The sequence below is a fragment of the Papio anubis genome, chromosome 18, assembly GCF_008728515.1.
Source record: "Papio anubis isolate 15944 chromosome 18, Panubis1.0, whole genome shotgun sequence".
In the NCBI taxonomy this organism is placed as follows: domain Eukaryota; kingdom Metazoa; phylum Chordata; class Mammalia; order Primates; family Cercopithecidae; genus Papio; species Papio anubis.
In genome coordinates this window covers 44853403-44876115 of record NC_044993.1, presented here as the reverse complement: position 1 = coordinate 44876115, position 22713 = coordinate 44853403, and the positions used below count along the sequence as shown (strand labels likewise).

General features: G+C 37.0%; 1 protein-coding gene across 15 annotated transcripts in view; it reads right to left on the bottom strand.

Moving 5' to 3' along the window:
* ZNF720 (zinc finger protein 720) overlaps nucleotides 1-22713 on the bottom strand; it is a 92461-nt gene that overhangs the window by 42275 nt on the left and 27473 nt on the right. The window lies entirely within an intron of this gene.

Genomic DNA, 22713 nt, shown 5'->3' with positions numbered 1-22713 from the left:
GTCTGGCCATTGCTTTCTTTAACATGTGGTGCAGGAGAAAATGGTGACATAGTTGAAATGACAGGTCAACTGAGAACAAAGATGAATGCTTGTTACAACAGAGAGATAGTAGTGCCTATGACACTTACCAAAGGGGTAGATTAAAGGCTCCTAAGAGAAAAAGAAAAAAACAAACCTTTTTAATAGGAAAATACACACAGTAGTCTAGAGAAGAAACATCCTGACAACAGTATGAAGAATCTCCCAGAATGACTAGAGTGCCTGATGGGTATCAGTTTTCACCTATACAAATTCATTCCATAATAGACAGAATAGGAAGCTGTTTCTTACTTGATCAAAATATCAACAAAATCACAAAACATCAAAGTAACCAAAACACATGGCTCAATAAAAGGACCAAAATGAAAGTGAATCTAAAGAAGTAGAAATCTATTAACATATTAACATCCAAGTGAAGCTAGAGAAGTAGAAATCTATTAACTAATTTTAAAATAATTTAAAATATCTATCTTTGTCTTATAGACAAGGTCTTGCACTGTCACCAGGCCACAGTGCAATCATAGCTCACTGAAACCTCGAATTCCTGGCCTAAAGCAGTCACCCTACCTCACTTTCCCAAGTGGCTATGACTACAGGAACACACCATCACATCTGAATAATTTTTTTAATTCTTTGTACAAACAGGGTCTTGCTAGGTCAAAAATTCCTGGCCTCAAGAAATCCTATAGCCTCACACTCACAAAGTGCTGGGATGAATCCAGCAACTGAACCTGGCATTCTATGTTTTCTTTAAGAAATGAGAATATTAACCCAACAACCATACAAAAGGACAAGGATGTATTACATAATGATAAAGGGTTCAATTCAACAAGAATACTTACATATGCTAAACACCTAAGCACCAAACTTTGGAGCACTGAGATAAAACAAGTGATTCTAGTCCTGAGAAAAGAATTAGCCACATAATAACAGTGAGGTATTTCAACATCCCATGGACATCATTAGATCACTGAGGCAGAAAATTAACAAAGAAATTTTGGACATCAATTCCAAATGATCAACTGGACCTAACAGGCATCTACAGAATAGACCAATTGTACCTAATAGACAATATTCCACCCAACAACCACAGAACACACACATCCTTCATATGCACACAGGACATACTTGAAGATTGACCCTATATGCTCAGCCAGAAAGCAAGTCTCAATAAATTAAAAAGAAAAAAATCATACCAACCATACTCTTGGACTAAAATAGAATAAAAACAGAAAACAACAAGAAGATCTCTCAAAACCACAGAAACGCATAAAAATTAAACGATTGGCTCCTCAAGACCTTTTGAGTAAACAATGAAATCAAGGCAGAAATTAAAAAGTTATTTGAAGTTAGTGAAAACAGAGAAAACACATACCAAAATCTTTGGGACACAACTAAAGCCGCAATAAAAGAAGCTTATAACACGAAATGCCTACTTCAAGAAGTCAGACCTCAAATTAATGATATAACATCACTTGTAAAGAAATTAGAAAAAGAAAAATAAGCTGAGCACAAATGTAGAAGAATAGAAATAACTAAAACCAGATAACTGAATTAATTGAGACCACAAATTCCATACAAAGCATCAGCAAAACCAAAACTTGGTTCTTTGAAAGGGTAAACAAGATTGATAGACCACTAGCTAGGTCAACAAAGAAAAACATTAGATCCAGATAAGCACAATCAGAAACAACAAAGGGGACATTACAATCAACCCCACAGGTATACAAAAGATTCTCAGAGACTTATGAAGACTTCTATGCACATAAAGTGGAACATCTAGAGGAAATGGATAAATTCCTAGAAACATACAATTTCCAAAGATCGAATATGGAAGAAACTGAAACCCTGAACAAACTAGTATCAAGTTCTGATACTGAATCAGTAATAAAAAATTTACCAACCAAAAAACCCCTGGACAAGATGGATTCACAGCTAAATTATACCAGAAGTACAAGGAAGAGCTAGTATCAATTCTACTGAAACTATTCCAAAAAATAAGGAGTGACTCCTCCCCTCTCATTCTATGGGGCCAACATCACTCTGTTACCAAAATCTGGTAAAGACACAATGAACAAAGAAAACTACAGTACAATGTCTCTAATGAACACAGACAGAAAAATCTTCAACAAAATAGTAGCAAGCCAAATCCAGCAGCTCAAAGTTAATTTATCTCAGTTGACTGGGCTTTATTCCTAGAATGCAAGGTTAGTCTAACATATGGAAATTTAAAAATGTGATTCACCACATAGAATTAAAATTCAAAAGCTAGGCGCAGTGGCTCACACCTGTAATCCCAGCACTCTGGAAGGCCAAGGCCAGTGGATCACCTGAGGCCAGGAGTTCGAGACCAGCTTGGCCAACATGGTGAAACCCTGTCTCTACTAGAAATACAAAAATTAGCTGAGTGTGGTGGCACATTCCTGTAGTCACAGGTACTCTGGTGACAGAGGCATGAGAATCATTTGAACCCAGGAGGCGGAGGTTGCAGTGAGCTCTCCAGCCTGGGGGATAAAGTGGGACTCTGTCTCCAAAAAAAAAAAAAAAAAAAAAAAAAATCACCATTTCAATATATATGAGGTAAGCTTTTGATAAAACTTAACATCCCTTAATGATTAAAAAAAAAAAAAAAAAACCCTCAACAAACTAAGCATTAAAGAAACATACCTCAAAACAATGAGAACCATCTATGAGAAACCCACAGCCAACATACTAACCAGACAAAAGGTGGAGGCATTCCCCTTAAAAACAAGAATGAGAGAAGAACGCCCACTCTCACCACTTCTATTCAACATAGTAATGGAAGTACTAGCCTGAAAAATCAGTCAAGAGAATGAAATAAAAGGCATCCAAAGAGGAAATGAAGAAAGTAACATCATCTCTGCTGATAAGATTCTACACCTGGAAAGACTGTGCCAAAAGGCTCCTAAAACTGATAAGGAACAGTAAAGTTTCAAGATACAAAATCAAAGTACAAAATCAGTAGCATTTCTATACACCAATAACATGCAAGCTGAGAGCCAAATCAAGAACATAATTCCATTTACAATCACCACACACACAAAGAAAAAACCAAATACCTGGGAATAGATCTAACCAACAAGGTTAAAGATCTCTACAAGGGGAACTATAAAACACTGTTGAAAAAATTATAGACAACACAAACAATTGGAAAACACTCCATGCTCAAAGAAGAATCAACATCTTTAAAATGGCCATACTGCCCAAAGCAATCTAGAGATTCCATACTATTCCTATCAAACTACCAATGTCACTTTTCACAGAATTAGAAAAAAACTATTCTAAAATCCATATGGAACTAAGTAAGAGTCCAAACAGCCTAAGCAATCCTAAACAAAAGAAAAAACCAAAGGCTTCATATTATCCAACTTCAAACTATACTATAAGCCTACAGTCACCAAAACAGCATGGTACTGGCACAAAAATACACACACAGAGTGGGGCCAATATGGCTGACTAGAAGCAGTAGCATTCAGAGGCTCCCATTGAAAAGAACCATAGTAAGTGTGTGAATCCTTCACCAGCAACCAAGGTATCCAGGTTCTCCCATCAGAACTGACTAGGAGGCTGGCATGATCCACAGAGAAAATAACAACAGTGTGGTGCAGCAGCCCACCTGAGAGCCACATAGGGGAGGAGAGCCCTGTCCTGCCAGCCAAAGGAGTCAGTGAGTGAGTGTGTTACCCAACCAGAAAAATCATGCTTTTTCCAGGGAACTGTACAACCCACAGATCGGAAGATCCCACTCATGAACTCATGCCACTGGGGCTTAGCATCCCAACCCTGCAGCTGCACAGATTCTCAACAGTCTCTCAGCTGGAACCTGCTTAAGCCTACAGAGCACCTGCAGGGAGGGGCGACAAGCACCACAGCTGCATCTGCCTGCTGTCTAAGCCATTTGAGCTCCTTGGCAGAGGGGCAGCAGCCAGCACTGGGACTCACAACTGCATAACACGCTAAGCTCCCAGGGTGAGGGAAGGGCAACATTCACCTCTATAGCTCCAGGCTGTGCTTTTCCCCTCCTGGAGTCAGGGAGGCTGCATGGCTTGGTCCCAAGATGTGTCTCCGACAGCCCAACGCACTGGCTGGGGCAGACCGCAGCCAGAGTGCCTCTTCAGGCCTGACCCTGTCGCATCCTTCCTCACTGGGCAGGGCTTCCCTGCAGGAACTCCAATAACTCCAGCCTGAGGCTCAGGGAAAAAACCCAGATCTCACTGGGCCTGAGCCCCTAGTGGGAGGGGTGACGGCAGTCTCTGCAGATCAACAGACTTAGTCTTTCCTCCTGGTAGTTCTGAGGAATCCAGGCAGCCCAGACAAGTGGGTTTTTCCCCAGCGAAGCACAGCCCCTCCACCAAGGGACAAAGTGCTTCGTTAAACAGGTCCTATTCCATGTGCCACCCAACTAGGTGAGACCCTCCAACAGGGGTTGTCAGACACCCTATACAACAGCAATCTTACTGGCATCAGGTTGGTGCTCCCCAAGTTCAGAGATCCCAGAAGGAGCAAGCACCCATCTTGGCTGTTCTCCAGCCTCCCTCAGTGACATCTCCAGGCACAGGAGTGAACCAGATGAACAGGGCCAAAGTGAACCCCCAGAAAACCGCAGTAGCCCTATAGAAGTGGGACCTGACCATTGAAAGAAAAACCAACAGAAAGCAACACAACAGCATCAACAACAACAAAAAGCCCCCACAAAAACCCCATCCAAGGGTCAGCAGCCTTAAAAATCAAAACTAGACAAACAGAGAGGAGAAAGAATCAACAAAAAAATGCTGAAAACCCAAAAAGTCAGAGTGCCTCTTCTCCAAATGATTGCAACATCTCTCCATCAAGGGCATAGAACTGGACAGAGGATGAGACAGAAGACTTGACAGAAGTAGACCTCACAAGATGGGTAATAAAAAACTACACTGTGCTAAAGGAGCATGTTCTAACCCAATGCAAAGAAACTAAAAACCTTGATAAAAGGTTAGAGGAGCTGCTAACTAAACAGTTTAGAGAGGAACATAAATGACCTGATGGAGCTGAGAAACACAGCATGAGAACTTCATGAAGCACACGCAAGTATCAAAAGCCAAACCAACCAGGCAGAAGAAAGGACATCATTTGAAGACTACCTTGCTGAAATAAGGCATGTAGACAAGACTAGAGAAAAAAATAATAAAAAGGAATGAACAAAGCCTCCAAGAAATACGTGACTTCACAAAAAGACTGAACCTATGATTGATTGGAGTACCTGAAAAAGATGAGGAGAATGGAAACAAGCTGGAAAACATACTTCAGGATATTATCCAGGTAAACTTCCCTAACCTAGAAGGCAGGCCAACATGCAAATTCAGGAAATACAGAGACCACTACTAAGATACACCATGAGAACATCAACCCCAAGACACATACTCATCAGATTCTCCAAGGTCGAAATGAAGGAAACAATGTTAAGGGCAGCCAGAAAGAAAGGCCAGGTCACCTAAAAAGGGAAGTCTATCAGACTAACAGTAGGCTTCTCAGCAGAAACTCTATAAGCCAGAAGAGATTGGGGGCCAATATTCAACATCCTTAAAGAAAAGAATTTTCAACCCAGATTTTATATCTGGCCAAACTAAGCTTCATAAACGAAAGAGAAATAAAATCCTTTCCAGACAAGCAAATGCTGAAGCATTCCGTTACCACCATGCCTGCCTTGCAAGAGCTACTGAAAGAAGTACTAAATATGGAAAGGAAAAACTGGTAAAAGCCACTGGAAAAACACAAAAGCATAAAGACTAATGATACTATGAAGAAACTGCATCAACTAGTGTGCAAAACAGCCAAATAGCATCATGATGACGGGATCAAATTCACACATAACGATACTAATCTTAAATATATATGGGCTAAACATCTCATTAAAAGACACAGACTTACAAATTGGATAAAGAGTCAAGACCAATTGGTATACTGTCAGGACACACATCTCATGTGCAAAGACACATATAGGCTCAAAATAAAAGGATAAAGGAAAATTTACCAAGCAAATAGAAAGAAAGAAAAAAAAAGCAGGGGTTACAATTCTAGTCTCTGATAAAATAGACTTTAAACCAACAAATGTCAAAAAAGGCAAAGAAGACCATTACATAATGGTAAAGGGAACAACTCAACAAGAAGAGCTAACTATTCTAAATATATATGCACCCAGTACAGGAGCACCCATATTCATAAAACAAGTTCTTAGAGACTTACAAAGAGATGCAGACTCCCACACAATAACAGTGGGAGACTTTAACACTCCACTGTCAATATTAGACAGATCAACGAGACAGAAAATTAGCAAGGATATTCAAGACTTAAACTCAGCCCTGGATCAAGTGGACCTAATAGACATCTACAGAACTCTCCACTCCAGATCAACAGAATATACATTATTCTCGGTGCCAGATGACACTTATTCTAAAATCGACCACATAATTGGAAGTATAACACTCTTCAGCAAATACAAAATAACTTGAATCGTAACAGTCTCGCAGACCACATTACAACCAAATTAGAACTCACGATTAAGAAACTCACTCAAAACCACAAAATTACACAAAAATTGAAGAACCTGCTCCTGCATGACTCCTGGGAAAATAATGAAATTAAGGCAGAAATCAAGAAGTTATTTGATACCAATGAGAACAAAGAGACAACGTACCAGAATCTCTAGGATGCAGGTAAAGCAGTGTTAAGAGGGAAATTTATAGCACTAAATGCTCACAACAGAAAGCTAGAAAAATCTCAAATCAACACCCTAACATTACAATTAAAAGAGCTAGAGAGGCAAGAGCAAACTAATCCAAAAGTTAGCAGAAGACAAGAAATAATCAAGATCGGAGCAGACTTGAAGGAGATAGAGACATGAAAAACCCTCCAAAAAATAAATGAACCCAGGAGCTAGTTTTTTGAAAAAGTTAACAAAATAGATTGACTGCTAGCTAGATTAACAAATTAGAAAAGAGAAAAGAATCAAATAGACACAATAAAAAATGATAAAGGGGATATCACCACTGACCTCACAGAAATAAAAACTACCACCAGAGAATACCTTAAATACCTCTACACGAGTAAACTAGAAAACCCAGAAGAAATGGATAAATTCCTGGACACATACACCCTCTAAGACTAAACCAGGAAGAAGTCAAATCCCTGAATAGACCAATAACAAGTTCTGAAATTGAGGTAACCAAAAATTGCCCAGGACCAGATGGATTCACAGCCTAATTCTACCAGAAGTACAATGAGGAGCTGGTACCATTCCTTCTGAAACTATTCCAAACAATTGAAAAGGAGGGACTCCTCAATAACTCAGTTTATGAAGCCAGCATCATCCTGGTACCAAAACTGGGAAGAGAGACAACAAAAAAAGAAAACTTCAGGCTAATATCCCTGATGAACACTCATGTGAAAACCCTCAATAAAATACTAGCCAACTGAATCCAGCAGCACATCAAAAAACTTATCCACCATGATCAAGTTGGCTTCTTCCCTGGGATGGAAGGTTGGTTCAACATAAGCAAATCAATAAACGTAATCCATCATATAAACAGAACCAAAGACAAAAACCACATGATTATCTCAATAGATACAGAAAAGGCCTTTGATAAAATTTAACATTCCTTCATGTTAAAAACTCTCAATAAACTAGGTATTGATGGAACATATCTGAAAATAGTAAGAGCTATTTATGACAAACCCATAGCCAATATCATATTGAATGAGCAAAAGCTGGAAGTATTCCCTTTGAAAATCAGTACCAGACAGGGATGCCGTTTCTCACCACTACTATTCAACATAGTATTGAAAGTCCTCGCCAGCGCAATCAGGAAAGAGAAAGAAATAAAGCATATTCAAATAGGAAGAGAGGAAGTCAATTTGTCTCTGTCTGCAGATGACATAATTTTATATTTAGAAAACCCAGTCATCTCAGCCAAAAAATTCCTTAAACTGATAAGAAACTTCAGAAAAGTCTCAGGATACAAAATCAATTTGCAAAAATCCAAGCATTCCTTTACACCAACAATAGACAAGCAGACAGTCAAATCATGAATAAACTCCCATTCACAACTGCTACAAAGAGAACAAAATATCTAGGAATACAGCTAACAAGGGATGTGAAGGAACTCTTCAAGAAGAACTACAAACCACTGCTCAAGAAAATAAGAGAGGACACAAGCAAATGGAAAAATATTCCATCCTCATGGATAGGAAGAATCAACATTGTGAAAATGGTCATACTGCCCAAAGTAATTTACAGATTAAATACTATTCCCATCAAACTACCATTGACATTCTTCACAGAATTAGAAAAAAAACTACTTTAAATTTCATATGGAATCAAAGAAGACCCCATATAGCCAAGACAATCCTAAGCAAAAAGAACAAAGCTGGAGGCATCACGCTGACTTCAAATTATACTAAAAGGCCACAGTAACCAAAACAGCATGGTACTGGTACCAAAACAGACATATAGACCAATGAAACAGAATAGAGACCTCAGAAATAACACCACACATCTACAACCATCTGATTTTCAACAAACCTGACAAAAACAAGCAATGGGGAAAGGATTCCCTATTTAATAAATTGTGCTGGGAAAACTGACTAGCCATATGCAGAAAACAGAAACTGAACCCTTTTCTTACACCTTATACAAAAACTAACTCAAGATGGACTAAAGACTTAAATGTAAAACCCAAAACCATAAAAACCCTAGAAGATCTTGTCAATACTATTGAGGACAGACATGGGCAAAGACTTCATGACTAAAACACCAAAAGCAATGGCAACAAAAACAAAATTGACAAATGGGATCTAATTAAACTAAAAGGCTGGTTACCTACAGAATGGGAGAAAATGTTTACAATCCATCTACCTGACAAAGGTCTAATATCCAGAATTTACAAGAGACTTAAACAAATTTACAAGAAAAAAACAAACAACCCCATTAAAACGTGGGCAAAGAATATGAGCAGACACTTCTTAAAAAAAGACATTTACGCAGCCAACAAACATGTGAAAAACATCTCAACATCACTGATCATCAGATAAATGCAAATCAAAACCATAATGAGACACCACCTCATGCCAGTCAGAATGACAATCGTTAAAAAGTCAAAAACAACAGATGCTGGCCAGGCTGTGGAGAAATGGAAATGCTTTTACACTGTTAGTTGGAATGTAAATTAGTTCAACCACTGTGAAAGACAGTGTGGTGATTCTTCAAGGATCAAGAATCAGAAATACTATTTGAACCAGCAATCCCATTACTGGGTATATACCCAAAGGAATATAAATCATTCTACTATAAAGACACATGCACACGTATGTTTGTTGCAGCACCATTTATAATAGCAAAGACATGGAACCAACCCAAATACCCATGAATGATAGACTGGATAAAGAAAATGTGGTACATAAACACCATGGAATACTATGCAGCCATAAAAAGGAATGAGATCATGTCCTTTGCAGGGACATGGATGAAGCTGGAAGCCATCATCCTTAGCAAACTAACACAGGGACAGAAAACCAAAACACTGCATGCTCTTGCTTATAAGTGGGAGCTGAACAATGAGAACACATGGACACAGGGAGGAGAGCAACACACACCAGGGCCTGGTGGGGGTTGGGGTTTGAGGGGAGGGAACATAGAGGATGGGTCAATAGGTGCAGCAAACCACCATGGCACACATATACCTATGTAACAAACCTGCATGTTCTGCAAATGTATCCCCCTTTTTTTTTTTGAGGAAATAAAGAAAAACAAATTTTTTTTAAAAAAGGACATATAGACCAATGGAACATAATAGAGTACCCAGAAATAAATAGAGGCACACACTTACAATCATCGGATGTTCCACAAAGTCAACAAAAACAAGCAATAGTGAAAGGACTCCCTATTTAATAAATGGTTCTGGGATGACTGACTAACCACATACAGACAAATGAACATAGACTCCTACATTTCACCATATATAAAAATTAACTCAAGATAATTAAAGATTTAAATTCAGAACCTAAAAAATCTAAAAATACTAGAAGAAAATCTGGCAAATACCATTCTAGACATTGACTTTGGCAAAGAATTTACGGCTAAGTCTTCAAAAGCAATTGTAACAAAAACAAAAACTGACAAATGGGACCTAATTAAAGAGTTTCTGCACAGCAAAAGAAACTGTGAACAGAATCGACAACCTACAGAATGGGAGAAGACATTCACAAACTATGTACCTGACAAAGGCCTAATTCCAGAATCCATATGAAATTTAAATTAACAAGAAAAAAACCCATTAAAAAGTGGGTAAAGGGCAAGAGCAGACACTTCTCAAAAGAAGACATACAAGCAGCCAATAAGCATATGAAAAAATGTTACACATCACTACCCATAAGAAAAATGCAAATCAAAACCACACTGAGATACCATCTACACCACTCAGAATAGTGATTATTGAAAAGTCAAAAAACAGATGCTGGCAAGTGCCAGCAGTAAAGATAATACTTATACACTGCTGATGGGAATGTAAGTAAATTAGCTCAGTCACTGTGAAAAACAGTTTGGAGATTTCTGAAAGAACTCAGAATTACCATTTGACCCAACAATTCTATTACTCAGTATCCACCCAATGGAAAATGAATTGTTCTACCAAAAAGTCAATGCACTCCTATGTTCATCGCAGCACTATTCACAATAGTAAAAACGTGAAATCAGCCTAGGTGTCCATCAATGATGGACTGGTTAAAGAAAATGTGGTACGTATACACCATGGAATACTATGCAGTCATAAAAAAACAAAAAATCATGTCCTTTGCAGCAACATGGATGCAGCTATTATCCTAAGTAAATTAACACAAGAATAGGAAACCAAAGACCATGTTCTTATAAGTGGGAACTAAACATTGGGTACGTATGGACATAAAGATGGGGAAAAGACACAATGGGGACTCATAGGGGGCAGTAAAGGGAGGAAGCAAGGGCTGGAAAACTATCTATTGGGCACTATGCTCATGATCTGGGTGATGGGATCATTCAGACATCAACCAGCGTCTTGCAATATATCCACGTAATGAACAAACACATGTATACCTTGAATCTAAAATAAAAGTCAAAAATATATTTAAAAAAAAAAAAGACACAGAAAAAAATGGGGTCTTACTCTGTCACTCAGACTGGAGTACACTGGTACAATCATAGCTCAATGTAGCCTAGCCTCAAATTCCTGGGGTAAAGCAATCCTCCTGACACAGCCTCCTGAGTCACTGAGACTACAGACACATGCCACAACAACTAATTAAAAAAAAAAACCTTAGACACAGGGTCTTGCAATACTGCCCAGGCTGGCTTCAAGCGATCCACCTGCCTTAGCCTCCAAAGTAGCTGGGATTAAATGCACATGCCACTGTGCCTAGCAAAATATCTATTTTAAAGATGCTCAACGAGGTAAGAAGAACACAAACAAAAGAAGACAAAAATGCATGAAGAAAATGAGCTTATGAACAAAGATTAAAACTATAAAAAGACAAAGTATGGAGCTGAAAAATAACTAAATTTAAGGATTCACTAGAGGGTTTAACCACAGACTTGATCTAACAGAAAAATAACCCGACAAGCTTGATAATAGGTCATTTGAAAGTATATGGTCAGGACAGCAAAAAGAAAAAAACAGAGTGTCTAAGAGACTAATGAGATACTATCAAGTAGACCAATGCTGAGACCAGCTCGGTCGTGGCGACTCTAACCCAGCAGTGCTAGAGGAATTAAAGATACACACACAAAAATACAGCATGTGGAGGGGGAAATCAAGGGTCTCACAGCCTTCAGAGCTGAGAGCCCCGAACAGAAATTTACCCACATATTTACTGACAGCAAGCCAGTGATAAGCATTGTTTCTATAGATTATAGACTAACTAAAAGTATTCCTTACAGGAAACAAACGGACGGGCTGAAATAAAGGGATGGGCTATGGCTAGTTATCTGCAGCAGGAGCGTGTCCTTAAGGCACAGATTGCTCATGCTATTGTTTGTGGTTTAAGAACGCCTTTAAAGCAGTTTTCTGCCCTGGGTGGGCCAGGTGTTCCTTGCCCCGATTCTGGTAAACCCACAACCTTCAGCGTGGGCATCATGGCCATCACGAACATGTCACCGTGCTGCAGAGATTTTGTTTATGGTCAGTTTTGGAGCCAGTTTATGGCCAGATTTGGAGGCCTGTTCCCAAAAGGCCAATTTACTCATAATGGGAATTCTAAAACACAAAGAGAGAGAAAAGAGTAGAAACTTTATTTGAAGAAACGATGGCTGAGAATTTTCCAAATTTGAGGGAGAAAATGGCCTAAAATTTAATGAAACTCTACCAACTCTAACTAGTAGCAACACAAAGAGACCCACAACAAGACACATTATAATCAGAGATTCAAAAGTTACAAACAAAGAGAATTTAGAAGCCAGAAAAAAAAAAACAAAAACTGTGACTTGGCATATGCAAGGCCCATTCCTAGGATGACCAGCAAATGTCTCAGCAAACAATCTCACAGGTCAGAAAGTTGAAGAATGATATAGTCAAAGTGCTGAAAAATGACAACTACCAATCAAGAAAATGTTTTCTGCCAAAACCATCCTTTAAAAATTTTGAAATAAGGAATATTCAAAATCAACAAAAGCTGAATGAATTCATATCCACTAGATCTTTTCTAAAAGAACTGCTAAGTAGAGGCAGTTTTTCACACTGAAAAATAAAACGACAGTGAGTAGTAACACAAAATTATATAAAAATATAAAGTATTCTGATAATAGTAATTATATACACAAATAAAATATTCTGTATTATAATGATGGTGCATAGAATACTTTTAATTCTGCTATCGATTTGAAAAGTCAAACACTTTAAAATAACCATAAATCTGTTCTAATGGATTCACAATATAAAGTGATATAATTTGTGATATCAATAAAATACAATGGAGAGTTCATAAAGAGGCAGGATTTTTATATACAATTAAGGTTAGCAGCTTGAGGTAAACTGTTAAAACTTAAAGATGTTTCACATAGTATCTATGGTAACCATAAAGCAAATACCTATAATAGATACACAGAGAGAAGTGGGAAAGGAATTAAAACATGTCACTACAAAAATCAACAAAACACTAAGGAAGATAGCAAGAGAGGAAAACAGGACTAAAATAGATACAAGACCTAAAACAAAAAAGTGAACAAAATGCAATAGTGAGTCATTCCCTTTCAGTAATTACTTTCTATATAAATGAATAAATTCAAAAGACATAATTTGGCTGAATAAATTCAAGAAAAAAGATCCAACTCAATGCTTTCTACTGAAGGCCAACTTTAGATCTAAGAATGTACATAAGCTGAACATGAAAGAATGGAAAAAAAAATGCCAAAAGTAAAATACTGTCATATTAGTTAAAATACATGTTACATCAAAACATGTTACAAGAGACAAGAAAGAGCATTATGTAATTATAAAAGGGTTCATTGTCCAGGAAACTATAATAAATATTAACATATACGCACCTAACATCACACCGCTCAAATATATACAGCAACTAGCAAACTTTTACAGAATTGAAGCAATAAATAGCCAGCAGTACAATAGCAGTAGGAGACTTTCATACTCTACTTTCAGTAATGGAAAGAATAAAAGAGACGAAAGATCAGTAAGGAAATAGAGGACTTGAACAACACTATAGACCATTGGACCTAACAGTCATATACAGAACTAACCATTCAACAGCAGAATACACAATATCCGTAATCATACATGGCACATTATCACTGATAGACAACCTGTTAAGCTGCAAAAAAAGTCTTACCAAATTTAAGCAGATGACAGTAACACAAAGCATCACTTCTTACTACAACAGAATAAAACTAGAAGAACAGAAAGAAAAATGGCATGTCCAAGAATATGTGGAAACTAAACTCTCAAACATACTCTTGTTCAAAATTTTGAAGACAACACTGTTAAGATGTCAATACTACCTAAAGTGATCTACAGATTCAACGTACTCTCCATCAAAATATTAATGGAACTTTTTGCACAGTATTAAAATAATCTGAAATGTCTATGGAATCTCAAGAGACCACAGATGGATAAACAATCTTCCACAGATGGATAAACAATCTTGGGAAAGAAAAACAAAGAGGCATCATACTTTCGGATTTCAAAATATACTACAAAGCTATTGTACTCAAAACAGTGTGCTACTGACATAAAGATAAATAAAAGATGAAACAGATTGAAGAATCCAGAAATAAATGCTCGTGTATATAGGAAACTTATATTCAACAAAGGTTCCAAGAATTCACAATGAGAAAAGGGACAGTCTCTTCAGCAAATAGGATTGGCAATACTGGAAATCCACAGGGGAAAAAATAAAGTTGGACCTTACCTTGCACATTTACAAACATGAACTCAAAATGGACGGACTTATTTTTCATAGCTACTATAACTCGCATTTTCTATTTTCTTTTTCAGATAGTTTTCCATCAGCACACAGAGATGCCACTGATATTTCTATGTTGATTTTGTATCCTGCGATTTTACAGAACTTGTTTATTAGTTCTAACAGCTGTTTGGTGTCATGTTTATGTTTTTATTATATACAAGGTCATATTGTCTGTAAACAAGGACGATTTCATTTTTCCATTCCAATTTGGATGCCTTTTATTTCTTTCTCTTGACTAATTACTCTGGCTAGGACTTCTAGTACTATCTTGAATAGGAGTGGTGAAAATGGGTATCCTTATCATGTTACAGATCTCAGAGAAAAAGCTTTCATCTTTTCCCTGTTTGGTATATTAACACTGGTTTGTCATATTTATTGTGTTGAGATACATACCTTCTATACATAATTTGCATAGCGTTTTCATTATAAAGAAAGTTAAAGTTTGTTAAATACTTTTTTGTGCATACAAATAACTACAAAAAATTAAATACCCAGCAATAAACTTAAATTAAAAAGTGAAAAATCTCTATACTGAAAATCATAAAACATGGATGAAAAAATGAAATACACGTGAATAGATGAAAATATACTGTGTTTATATATTGGATGAATATTATTAAAATGGGCCGGGCACAGTGGCTCACACCTGTAATCCCAGCACTTTGGGAAGCTGAGACGGGTGGATCACCTGAGGTCAGAAGTTCAAGACCAGCCTGGCCAACATGGTGAAACCCCGTCTCTACCAAAAAACTATAAAAATTAGCTGGATGTGGTGGTGGGTGCCTGTAATCCCAGCTACTTGGGAGGCTGAGGCAGGAGAATCATTTGGATCCAGGAGGCGGAGGTTGCAGTGAGCCAAAATCGTGCCATTGCACTCCAACCTGGATGACAAGAGCAAGACTTGGTCTTAAAAAAAAAAAAGAATATTATTAAAAGGGGCATGCTACCCAAAGTGACCTATAGATTTAATGCAATTTCTATCAGAATACCAATGACATTCTTCAAAAAAATAGGGAAAAAAAAAAAAAAACTAAATGTACATGGAACCACAAAATACCCTGAATAGCCAAAGCAATGCTGAGCAAAAGGAACAAGCCTCAAGGCATCACACTACCTGACTTCAAAATTTACTACAAAGCTACAGTACCCCAAACAGCATTATACTGGCATGAAAACAAACACAGAGACCAATATGCCCAATGAGTCTGTAAATAAATTCATGCACCTAAAGCTGACTGATTTTCAACAAAGATGTCAAGAACACACTTTGCGGAAAAGATAATCTCTTTAATAAATGGTACAGGAAATATTGAGTATCCATATGCAGAAGAATAAGACTAGACCCCTAACTCTCATCACATACAAAAACCAACTCAAAATGGATTATAGACTTAAACGTAATGCCCTAAACTATGAAACTATTAGATGAAAGCAGGGCAAATACTCTACAACATTGGACTCAGAAAGACTTCAAAGCCAAGGCAACCTAAGCAAAAATAGGCAAATGAGATTACATCAACCTAAAAGACTTTTGCATATGAAATGACATAACATAGTGAAGAGACAATGTAGACAATAGGAGAAAATATTCGCAAACGATACATAATGACAAGAGGTTAATATCAAGTATATAAGAAATTTGAACTCCGAAAATAAAACAAACATACAATTCAATTTAAAACCGTGCCACAGACCTTCATAGACATTAGTGAAAAGAAGACATACAAATGCCCAAAAGGTACATAAAAAGATGCTCAACATCACTAATCATCAAGGGAATGCAAATATAAACCACAATAAGATACCACTACACTCTAGTTAAAATGAGTATAATCAAAAAGACAAAAAATATAACTTAAACAAGTATTGGAGAGGATGTGAAGAAAAAGGAACACATATATACTGTTGATGGGACTGTAAAGTAGTATGGCCACTATAGAAAAGTATGGAGGTTCCTGAAAAATTAAAAACAGAGCTGTCACATGATTTAGCAATTCTACTATTGGGTAATATACCCAAAAGAAAGGAAATCAATGTGTCAAAAACACAGCTGCTTTCCCATGTTTACTGCAGCACTCTTTCTAATAGCCAAGATATGAAATCAATCCAAATGTACAGGAAGAGATAAATGGATAAAGAAAATGTGGTGTAAATGCACAATGAAATATTACTCAGCCATTAAAAAAAGAATAAAATCCTGTCCTTTGCAATAACATGGATGAACCATGAGATATTATGTTAAGTGAACAGGCTATATACAGAAAGATAAACCCTTCATGGTCTTACTCAAACGAGTAACAAGTAAAAGAAAGAAAGAAAGAGAGAAAGAGAGAGAGAGAGAGAAAGAAAGAGAAGAGAAGAGAAAGGGTGGGTGGGCAGGGCAGAGTGGCTCACACCTCTAATCCTAGCACTTTGGGAGGCCAAGTGGGGGGCGGATGATTTTAGTTCAAGAGTTCAAGACCAGCCTGGCCAATATGGTGAAACCCCGTCTCTACTAAAAATACAAAAACTTAGCTGGGCATGGTGGCACGTGCCTGTAATCCCAGCTACTCGGGAGGCTGAGGCAGGAGAATAGCTTGAACCCAGGAGGCAGAGGTTGCAGTCAGCTGAGATCACGCCACTGCACTCCATCCTGGGTGACAGAGCTAGACTCTGTCTAAATGGAAAAAAAGTTGATATAAGCAGAGAGTATAACAGTGGTTACCAGAGACCGAAGGGGGAGGAATAGAAAGAGGTTAACAGGTATAAAGTTACAATTACATAGGAGAAATAAGTTCTGGTGTTCTATTACACAGTATGATAACAATGGTTAATAGAAGGGTATTGCATATTACAAAATAGCTAGAAAAGGCCAGTCACAGTGTTACATTTCTACAATCTCTGCACTTTGGAAGGCTGAAGCAGGAGGACCACTTAAGGTCAGGAGTTCAAGGCCAGCCTAGACAATGTAGTGAGACCTTATCTCTGCAAAAAATTTTAAAAATTAGCCAGCCATGTTGGCACATGCCTGTAGTCCTAGCTACTTGGGGAGCTGAGGCAGGAGGATCACTTGAACCCAAGAGTTTGAAGTTATGGTGAACTACAATTGTGCCACTGTACTTCAGTCTGGGTGACAGAGTGAGATCCTGTCTCTACAAACATCAAAATTTAAACAAACAAACAAAAAAACAGCTAGAAGAGAAACTTGAATGTTCTCACCACAAAGAATTACCAAATACATGAGGTTATGCACTAAACACTCTGATATGATCATTATATAACACACACATATATATAAAATTGTACCCCATAAATATGTACAATTAACATTGTATCAATTGAAAAAGTGAACTAAAACTTATATAAAACCTATAAATATAAAACTCCTAGAAGAATACAAAAGGGGAAAGCTTGGGCATGAAAATTGGTCTTGGTAATGATTTTTTGGATATAATATCAAAGGGTGAGGCAACAAAACGCAAGAACATACACATGGTACTATATCCGTTTATCCAAAATATTCCAAACATATTCAAAACAGAACATGGAAGAGATGTTTGCACACCCATGTACCCTGCAGCATTACTCCCAAAAGACAATACCTGGAAGCAATCAAAATGTCCCTTATTGGATAAGCCGATTAAACAAATGTGGCAAACGTACACAACAGAACATTATTGAGCCTTAAAAATCAGAGACATTTTGACAAGTATTATAATATGGACAAACTTTGAGGACATTACGTCAGGTGAAATAAGATAGTTCAAAAGAAAGAGACGCTGTTTGATTACACCTATATAAAGTATCTACAGTAGCCAAACTCATAGAAACATTAAGCAGAATGGTGCTCTTCAGGAGCTGGAGAGAAGTGTGGAAAGGACAATTTGTAGTTTAATGGGTATTCACTTTGACTTCTGTAAGATAAAAATGATCTACAAACCTCTTGTAAAACAATATGACTATACTTAACACTAATAAACTGTACACTTAAAAATGTTTGAGATGACAATTGTTATGTTTTCACCATAAAAAATTTGACTACCTAAAAGAGATAGTCATCAAATGTTTCAAAAATCAGCTTCAAAGAACAAAAGTGTTCCTCTCACATAATTATATAGATCCAAACAACGGACTGTGAATTTAAGATTAGTTCCAGCCAGACGCGGTGGCTCACGCCTGTAATCCCAGTACTTTGGGAGGCCATAGTGGGAGGATCACGAGGTCGGGAGGATCACGAGGTCAGGAGATCGAGACCATCCTGGCTAACACAGTGAAACCCCGTCTCTACTAAAAATACAAAAAATTAGCCCGGCGTAGTGGCAGGTGCCTGTAGTCCCAGCTACTCGGGAGGCCGAGGCAGGATAATGGCGTGAATCTGGGAGGCGGTGCTTGCAGTGAGCTGAGATTGGGCCACTGCACTCCAGCCTGGGCGACAGAGCTAGACTCCGTCTCAAAAAAAAAAAAAAAAAAAAAAAAAAAAGGGTTATTTCCTTAACTACTCATCTAGACAGAATAAAGCAATCATTAACAGCTGAGAAAAAAATATATACAAGATAAGTCATGAACAAAGTAGAGGCAATATTTATACAGGTGAAAAACACATAGACTTTTAAATAAGCAACAGACATACAGCTAATTCATACATAAATTAAACATCGTATTGTCTTAAAGTCTTACAGAGTTGAAAATTATCATCCAACTCATAATATCAAAGTTGAAAAACAAAAATACAATTAACTGATCTACGGAAACATATCTGGAAAAAAAACACAATCATATAGAATAACAAGAATAAGAGAAATTTTAGTGCATAAAATAATGAATACAACATAGTCTATTAATAATAATCCTTTAGATAGTTGCAATTATCAACTGTGTGCACCCATGAAGAACAGGCATTTTGAATCATTGCCATTCAATGAATGGCAGTCAAATGTCACAGAAAATGCATTATAATCACTAATAATTAGCTCTAATGAGAAAATTTTAATGACTAAATATTTAAAAGACACTAGGAAGACTTCTTTATCATGTTATCAATATATTGGTGCTATTCTTACACAAAATATAATGGCTATAATAAAGTCTTTAGAAGCTAAGAAAAGCTTTATATTTCCAAATCAAGGAACAACATAAATGTTGCAAAATACACTGAGAATTGCTAAAGTATAATGTCAGTATTTGGAATTAAATTATACATCAGTTAAATATAAAATGGATATCAATCTTAATAATTCTTTTTTGCTTGCAGTAAACTTAAACTTACAATCAAACATATTAATAAATATGTGGTGCCCACTAGTAATCTAATTTACATCTTATACAATGTGTACATTCGAGTATTTTGTTTCAGAATTTTTGAATCCAAAAATCACAAATATGATACATTTTCAAAAGTGAAACATATAGGATTAGAAAAATAAGCAAGATGACAGAATAGGAGGCCCCCATGCATATTTCTCACAACATAATGTGGCAGCCGTGACAAACACAACTGCCTTTATGGGAGCTTTGTGATCCAGGTCAGAATTTCTGATGCCCAGCTGGAGCCCAAGATCAAGGAGGACAATTTGAGGACAAGTCCTTAACTGAAGGGTAGGCTTGTTGATTATGGTTCTGGACACACAACAAAAAAATTGCCACATCCCACTGTAGATTTAGCTATAGCTCATTTGGCCTTGGTCCTGCCACTCAAAAAATCTTCCAAGAATCCAGGAGGATTCATTCCCACCTGAGATTCAGGTGACAGGCCTGAAGATCCCGGTCCTGTCTGTGGCCCCTGAATAAGGCAAAATCCATCTCCATCACCTCTCAGTCATGGTCTGGAAAAAGTTCTGTCCACACAGGGACCCTCAGGAAAAAACATCCATCTGTGCCTCTGGATGTAGAACTGCCAACACTGACTGGAACGGGAATCCTGAAGTGGCACTGAAACTTTGCTCCAGTTTCATGCAGCCACAGGTCAGGAGTTTTGCTCAACCTGGGACCTGCCTGAAAGCACACATCTGTGCCCTTAGAGCTAGACTTGCTGACATTAGTCTCACTGTGAATCTTAAAGCAGCCCTGTAAGTTTAGCTCTACTTTCTGTCAGCCAGGGTCTGGGAGCAGTTCTGCTCAATGAGAAACCTAGAAGGAGACAAGCCGTGGGCCCAGGGACCATATCCTGTAGCAGCCCTATGAATCAGTTCCAGACCCATTCAGCTGTGATCAGGGGTCAGTCATGTCTATCAGTGACTTGTTCAATGACTGGATGAAAGCACTTCCAGAGACTCAGCAGGAGCCACACCTGTCCACATCTATTCTATCAGCACCCTGACTCTGCAGAAACAACTGCAATACCTTATCTAAGAACCAGCCACAATGCTCAAGATCCTGAAGAAAGTTGTCTTCCAAGAGAAAAGACAGGATCCATGACTATCTATGTCCTGCTAATAGGTCTGTCAACCATATAATCCACTGCAGACCCAGTAGCAGTCACGTGACATGGCTCCAACACACTCAACTGCAATCTTAGTCAAAATCTCATCAGCTCAGGATCCGAAAGAAGAAAGTATTTATTTCCTAAAACTAGTCTATAATGACTGGAAGAGATGTTTGCTCCTTCACATTCAGGGAAATAAACATAAGGCTACACAGATTATGAAGAATCAGGCAAACCACCACCACCACCACCAAAGGAAGCTAAAGAGCTGTAGTAATCATCTCCAAAGAAATGGAGATCTGAAAGTTGGCTAACGAAGAATTCAAAATAATCACCTTAAAGAATTTCAGTGAGATGCAAAAGAACACAGATAGATAACTAAAAAGTTTTATAATACAATATTTGAATAAAATGAGACTTTTAATAGAGAATTAAAAAGAACCAAACAGAAATCTTGGCACTAAAGTGAACAATGGAGGAACTGAAAAAATGTAACAGTTTTAACAAGAGACTCAATCATGAAAAAAAAAAAAATCAGCAAACTCAAAGACAGGTCATTTGAAAGTAATCAATTAGAAAAAAAATGAAAGTGAGAAGGAGCATATAGGCTGTATACCATAAAGTGAACAAATATACACATTTTAGGATTTTCAGAAGAAAGATAGAGGAAAAAAAGATTATTTAAATATATAATGTCTTAAAATTCCCCAAATCTGGAAAAGGATATGAACAACCAGTTTCATAAAGCTCAAAATAACTGCGGCAAGAAGAACCTAATGAAGATTCCTTTGGGATATATTATAATTAAATTAAAAGACAAAGGCAAAATTCAAAGACAAAGCAAGAATCATAAAAGCAGCATAAGATAAGAGATTATTCACATACAAGGGAAACTTTATGATGTTATCAGTAGATTTTTCAGCAGAAACCTTACAGGCCAAATAGGAGTTATACCATATATTCAAAGTGCTGAAAGAAGGAAAATTTTAAAAACAGACAACTAAGAAGGCTATATACAACAAAGCATCTTTTAGAAATAAGAGAGATGAAGACATTTCAAGACCCCTCCCCCAAAAAAATGTTAAGGGAATTCATCACCACTAGACCTGTCTAGAAATGCTAAAGGACTAAAGGGAATTACTCAAGTTGAAATGATGAAATGCTAACTAAATATGAAAGCATTAAAACTACTAATATCACTGGAAATGGTAAATAATGAAATTCAGAATATTCAAATATTGTAATGGTGGGTACATTTATCACTTTTAATTCTCGTATAAGAACTATAAAACAAAAGTATTTTTAAGAAGTATAGCTTTGATAATTTAATGAATACACAATATAAGAAGTTTTAAAATGTGTGAAGGAAAGGAAAACTGTAGAGTTTTCTATGTATAAAAGTTGAATTATTATCATCTTAAATTAGACTGTTATATGATGTTTATGTAAGTCTTATAACCACTGGGGAAAAAAACTGTAGTAGATACATACCATAAAAAGAGAAAGTAATCAAAGTATATAAAAACAACAAAAATAAGACAAAAAATTAACAAAACCAAAGGGAAGACAGCATAAGAAGAGAAAAGAAACAAATGAAGTATAAAATAGAAAACAAAATTACAATAGTTACCTATCAATAATTACATATAAAGGGATTAAATTATCCAATAAACGGACACTGATATAGACTGAATGTCACTTGCAAAATTTAGGTTAAAATTTAATAGCCACTGTGACAGAATTAAGAAGTGGGACTTTTAAGAAGTGATTAGGCCATG